At 35.9% G+C, this 6,585-nt stretch overlaps 1 protein-coding gene across 2 annotated transcripts in view; it reads left to right on the top strand.

The window, feature by feature from the left end:
- The first annotated feature begins 2,036 nt into the window (after window positions 1-2,036).
- The window catches only part of Scn2a (sodium channel, voltage gated, type II alpha subunit), a 124,123-nt gene continuing 119,574 nt past the window's right edge, over window positions 2,037-6,585 (top strand). For both annotated transcript variants that reach the window (XM_005393296.2, XM_005393297.1), the window contains exon 1: window positions 2,037-2,249. The gene's annotated coding sequence lies outside the window, so the exon portion shown is untranslated. The remainder of the gene's footprint in view (window positions 2,250-6,585) is intronic.

Genomic DNA, 6,585 nt, shown 5'->3' with positions numbered 1-6,585 from the left:
AATAATAATATTATGGAATAAAAGTAAAGTAAGAGTGTGGATATAGTTCATAAGCATATGTGAGGTCCATCACTAAAAAAGCAAATTAAATTATAATTTAAGGAACCAAGTTGACTTGTTTATTAATTAGCTCTGGATAACTTTCTCAAGAGTGGGTTTTCTTTTCCTTATCTATTAAATGGGAGCACAATCTATCTTACAGAATCTCATCAAGAAGAAAATAAAATACAAAGTGTCGAAAAAGTATTACTTACAATCATATTTTTATTAAATAGATTCATTAGCATTATGATTTTGCTTGATATATATGCACTTTTGTGAACAAAATATGATATAACTAATTTTACATTAGACATTATCACCAATTCTGGGTGGTATAGAACTTTTATAAATAAAACTTAGGTCTTTTTACATCATTTTTAATATTTTATTTTAAAGAGAACCCCCTAAAAAACCCCAAAACAAATTACCTAAGTCTGAAATTTCAAAATCAAAAACAAAACAGCAAAACCAATAAAAAGATACAGCATGTCAAAACAAGGTGATAGGATATTAACAGTGGTTGTTGTATTACATATTGTTATCTTCAGAGTAGTTGCTCAGATAGCCAGACATAGGCATGCAGGATTGATAAAGCAATTAAGCCTTAACTGTTCCTTTCAACAAACAAATAGAAATCAGTAGTAAATTCATCCCAGATATCTTGCACGTGTGTGTGTATATATATATATATATTTCCTTTCTTTCGTTTCTCCTTTCTCCCATCCCAGAACTTTTTACAAAAACAATTTCAGACCAGTTTAAGACCTAGGAACCTGAGACTGGAAATTAGTTTTCAGCACCACGGACAGCATCATGTCGTATCAAAGACCTTTAGCAGGGACCAATTTAACTACATTCTTGCCTCCAAATGTAAATGGTATTGTGTGGAAAGTGGAAGGAAAAACATTTTCATTTCAAGATTTTATAGTTGTACTATATTACCATTTTAAAAATGTTATTTTCAGGAGAACCTGGGTAAAATTTACACTGAATCTCTCTGTGCTATTTCTTGCAATTGCATGTGAATCTAAAATTACCTCAATATGAAAAAACTTGCTTAGCAAGAAAAATGACACCATCATCTATTTTAAAACACTTTTACTATTGTATTTAAATTTCTTAAACCTATATTCAATTTTACATAAGAGCACAGAACCTATTTTGAACAAAACAAACGAAATGAACCAGGGATTCACAAATGGCCATAGAAGATTAATTAAACGATTATATATTACACAGGGAATATATTCAGTAATAATTTATTTTTCCAAGCGTATTATTTACAAAACAAAAATAATTAATTTTTCTTCTATCCTTCAAGTAGGGCCCAATTTCATACTACGATATATTAAAATTATCAAATTTCATATAGGACATAATCTAATATGTATACATCTTGAAGTGGTCTATAAAGCTTGGATTGATTAAAGATTTCCAAGTTTATTATTGAATTATTTCATTGTCCTGCATTAACTTTAAGACCTCAGAATTTTGCTGAAACAATACAAACATAACACAGTACCACTCTAGTAACATAATATATTACCGTCTCCCGACAAGGAGATGCTCGGTAACAGTGTTTGACATCCTAAATTACTTTTCCAGGAGATAAGTATTACTTTTTCAGGTAATCCATAAAGTTAAAGAAGTCTTAAGGTAAGATTTGAATTTTTAAAAAGGCTATGGATGAATCCATTCAGTTGAAATATAAAGCAAATTTGCTAGAAGTAGAATTAAAATTTTGCAAGTTCATAATATAAGCACTCTTAAATGTTTAATTTAAATTAATTAGAGCAGTTGATTTCAACTACAGTGGAATTATGGACTACACACCACCTAAAAATACATGTTAAATACTGCACTGCCAAAGGATCTTGAATTAAAACGATTTCACTTGTAACCAGGAGATGGCGCTGTGGTGCAAGATGCTTGCATTCTATTTATTTATTTATTTTATTTTTTTCATCTAGCATGCTGTTTTCTAACAGACAGTGGGTACCATCGAGTGAGTGTCAGAACAGAAAGCTAAGGCAGAAGCAGAAAGGATGCTGTCATCGCCCTTCCTTGTTTTTTATTCTTTAGTGAGGATAGAATACGTGAGATTTTACTTTCTGTTCTAGAAAGATTTCTAAAGAGCTGCATAGAGATTACTAGATTCAGCACATTCATGGATTCTATTCAACGATTTACAATTCCCTTTATTTCAGGTAAGTCAACATGATTCTATTTTTGACCTATTAATAAATTATTGTCTATGTTGATAGTGGCATTTAAAATAAGATTTGCTTTGCGATATTGTATTGGATCTAAAAGACTCCAAAGGTCTAAATTTAGCTACTCTGCATTTAAAAATCATCCTAGGCTAAATTGAGCTCTGCCTATGACATGTTGTATTTTAATATTTCCTTGGATTTCTAGGCTTTAGTGTCCATCTCTGGCTGTATTTGTTTACCTCTAAAAGGTGAAGCTTTCAAAGTGAGCGATGGGTCTTCCTCTCACAAGGGAAATATTGCTCCTTAATGTACTGAACAAACTGTAGAGATGTAATGAAGCAGATTAACATGGCAGTGGCTCTGCCAGCGCTCCGGGCTGAGTCTTATGAGAGCAGCCCGGGAGCCACACCAACAGCCTGAGCCTGAAGCCCTTTTGAACAATTGCTATGACTACAATGGCGTGGATTGCTTATGCCTTTGCCTTTACCTTTTAGAAACAAGATGTAAGCCACCTCTCCCACATGAGTGAAGATTTATGTAATGTGTTCAATAGGCTTGGAATGATAGCATGGGAACTCCCCTCCCCCAGAATGAAGATGAGGAGTGGGCTGAAAACAAATCAATTGCCATGAAAAAGAACTTCTTTAAATTTTAGTACATTTGTGATGATCAGACTGTGACCATTTAGAATAGTTGGTATTGTCAAAGGTGTTCACGTTTTAGATTATTTTAGGTCACGTGACATTAGCCGTGCTAGAGTGGAATGACTCAGGAGGTGGAAATCGCCTGCAACAGCCTTGCTTCTCTCTGTTGCTCCTCATGATCTCCCCTAAATCCTCTTTTTAACATAATTAAAATCATCAGAAGAACGAAATACTGTATAAAAATTCCACACGTAAAAATTTCATTTAAATCAGTTTCAAATGATTTTTAAAATAATTTTTGTAAGACTTTAAAAAATGCTTCCCTCCCTTCTCTCGTGGAAAGACGTGTGTGTGTGTGTGTGTGTGTGTGTGTGTGTGTGTGATGGTGCAGGTGGCAAGTGCTGAAATGCATCAGGATGTTTCTATCTCAGTCATCATTTGCAGATGAAGAGATTGTTGCGCTGTGTCAGAGGCTGTGAAAGCTATGGGAACGATTTTATGGATTGGAGGGACCACCAAGTAAAAAATCTGTTACCTTAATACGTGGCCTCTGTAGAGTTTTCACTTCCGCATGGTCCTATATACATGGGAATTTTTCAAATCATGGAAATCTTTAGCATTTATTCATCTTATCATTTAAGAAAAGCAACTGTGGCTGAGCTGAATTGCACATTATATGGGTTTTCACATTTAGAATCAGATGCTGAATTAAAATCGTGTAAGGCTGGAACACTCAGTGGCAGCTTTTATTATCATGCCTAGAAGTAACAAAATTCACTTCTATTGTAAACAATTTCAGATGCTCTGTAGCAGGTGTGCTGATATCTAGTGCGTGTGTGTGTTTCTCTGGATAAAGTCTATAAAATAGTTTCAATGTACAGGTTGTTCAATGGCATATTATATACATTGCTGAATTTTCTCAGGGTTCCTGCGAGAGCATCCAGGAACATTAAATTAACAGTTATGTAGGCTTCATGCTTTTCAGTGTTTTCACCTCACTATGACATTAGGTTTTCCGTTCTATTCCACTTTCGTGCACGGCCACAGACCAGATCACAGTTCTGCATCTCCATCCTAACAGAGTGGATGGTACACATAGGTTAATATATTGACACAAGAATATCACCTCCTGTCTTGGCCTTCCTCTCTTCTTTTTTACCTAATAGGTACAGATACCCTACTTCGTCAATATCTTGAGAAAAGAGGCAGATGAAAAATGCAGCTTGTGCATCTAATGTTCACGGAGTACCACGTATATGTCAGGAACTGTCCATGGTAAAGGCTGAGGAGAATAGTCATGGAGTTTTCCTTGAAGAGGCTGACGTGGAAATATGTACATATACTTTCTGTATTAGCCAGCTCTTCTGCTGTTAGGACAAAATCCCTGACATGTACAAATTAAATCTAAAGAGGTTCATTGTAGCCCGCAGGTTTGGAGATTTCAGGCCACGGTTAGTTGACTCCCAGGCAGAAACATCATGGCAGAAGGTCATGGTGGAATGAAGCTGCTCACTTCATTCCAACCAAAGGAGAGAGAATAGAAGAGCCAGAGAAGAGATACACCCTTCAAGGGTATCTGCCCAATGATATGCTTCCTCCACCCAGGTCTGATAACTTAAGAGTCCATTCAGCTAATGAATGGGTTAAGCCACTGATGAGGTCAATGTCCCAATGATTCAATCACCTTCCAAAAGGCCCATATTTGAACACATGAGCCTTGGGAGGAACAGCTTTGGCCTAACTCATAACACTGTCATAGCTCAAAATATTATGAACACCAAACCGAGGAGTGAGCAAATGTGAGACAGGAAATGGGTGAGAATGCAATCCAGGCATGGTGTTACATCCTAGGATTCACAAGAAAAGCAGTCACAATTTCTATCCATAACTGTCTGAGACATGAGAGACAGAGCATTCAGGAAGGTATGAAGTATAGATCTCTACAGTGAAGATTGATATAAGTGAACAAAAACACAAAATTGCTCATTTTAGGTGCAGTGGTAAGGCAAGCAAATACACACAAACAAATAATTATTTGGTTCTGGGAAGTGATAGAGAGCCATCAATAATCCAACCTTGTTGAAGGTTTTCATTTATTTGTTTTGTTTTGCTTTACGGTTGTTATTCCTCTGTGGCAGCAAAAATAAGATGGTGAATTTGCCTTTCAATTTTGTGCATTTGGAGTACTGACACATACTCTTATGCAGAGGTTTCTTGGAAGATACTGACAATTTTATGTCCAGGCATCAGATTAGAAGATAGCTCACATATAAATGTACAAGAATGGAGAAAAAATGGAGTCAAGACAACTAACGGAGCCGGGTGTGGTGGCGCATACCTGTGATCCCAGCACTCGGGAGACTGAGGCAGGAGGATCATTGTGAGTTCAAGACCAGCCTGGGCTACAAAGTGAGCTCAAGGCCAGCCTGAACTGCGTAGCGAGACCCTGTCTCAAAAAGACAAAAAAGAAAAAAAGACAACTAATGGAATAATCTTAAGATATGAGAAGTAGAAAGGAGTCTAGAAGGAATATTCATTGATTGTGGAAGAGTAATGGGAAAAGTTGGGGGATAACAATGTCATAGAAGGTAAAACAGGTGAACTGAATGTCAAAATAAATCTCAGTGTTAGTAAAACACCCAGAAAGGAATTGATTAATGAGAAAATAGTGTAGAGCTGACAGACTAAGTTCTGATTTAATCATGGTTGGGTTGTCAGAGATCATGTTTAGTAATTTCACAGAGATAATTTACCTGACTGAGGGTTAAAGTAAAATGAGGAGGCTCCAGAGCTGAGAAGTATATTTAAATTTTAGGAAGTTTACCAGTGAAAGGTAAATGAGATAATATTTTATAGCTTTTGGAGAAAGGCACTATTGAGGAAAATTTGGTTTTAATTAGATTTAGATGTGTAAACCCCCTTGTAGAATAAGAACGTGTAGCCAATAGGAAGAAATTGAGAAAAGAAACAAAAGCCAAGGCTATAGAGGACACAGGAGAAATTGTTTTTTAAAAAGTTGAGGCAGAAAAGGGGGTGGGCGATGGTATAGAAAACAACTAGTATAGCTCACTTCGAGTGACTTATTCTTGGACATTAAATCATCTGTAAGATAAAGCACATCTTTAAATCAGTTGGTTTCTCAGTAAAGGCTATCTGTGGCATATGGACTTTCTGGGCAAAGTAATTAATCCTCAGTAGCAAAACATTTTCCTGAGGGGCTGGGGAGATAGCTTAGGGGCACAGTACCTGCATGGCAAGCACAAGGTCTTGAGTTCAATTCCCGGTACCAAAAAAAAAAAAAAAAAACTTCTGCAGAGCACAGTTTAGTCAGATTAATCCTGAATTGGAGACTAATAACACTGTTTCATTTTGAGCTTATTTTACATACTTCAGTCATCTATTTTTATTTAGAACAACCTGTTTTAAAAACAAGCTCTATTGAAAACTTGCATTAGATTTTACCACCGCATATCTACTGTACATAACTAGATCAGTTATTGTTAGCATCTGAATTAATTATTCAAGCTCCTTTCTTCTTTAATTCTTTTTTGTTTCATTAGTACTTCCACCAGGATTTGTGTATAGAGAAAAGAATTTCAACATAATCTCAAACTTCCTTTCACTAAGGGAACTAACTTTCATTATAAAGCTACCTATCAGAAGTCTCTTCCCTTCCCTCCCCTCCC

The sequence above is a fragment of the Chinchilla lanigera genome, unplaced genomic scaffold (genome assembly GCF_000276665.1).
Source record: "Chinchilla lanigera isolate Chin_1 unplaced genomic scaffold, ChiLan1.0 scaffold00048, whole genome shotgun sequence".
In the NCBI taxonomy this organism is placed as follows: domain Eukaryota; kingdom Metazoa; phylum Chordata; class Mammalia; order Rodentia; family Chinchillidae; genus Chinchilla; species Chinchilla lanigera.
This window is presented reverse-complemented; position numbering and strand designations above follow the sequence as displayed.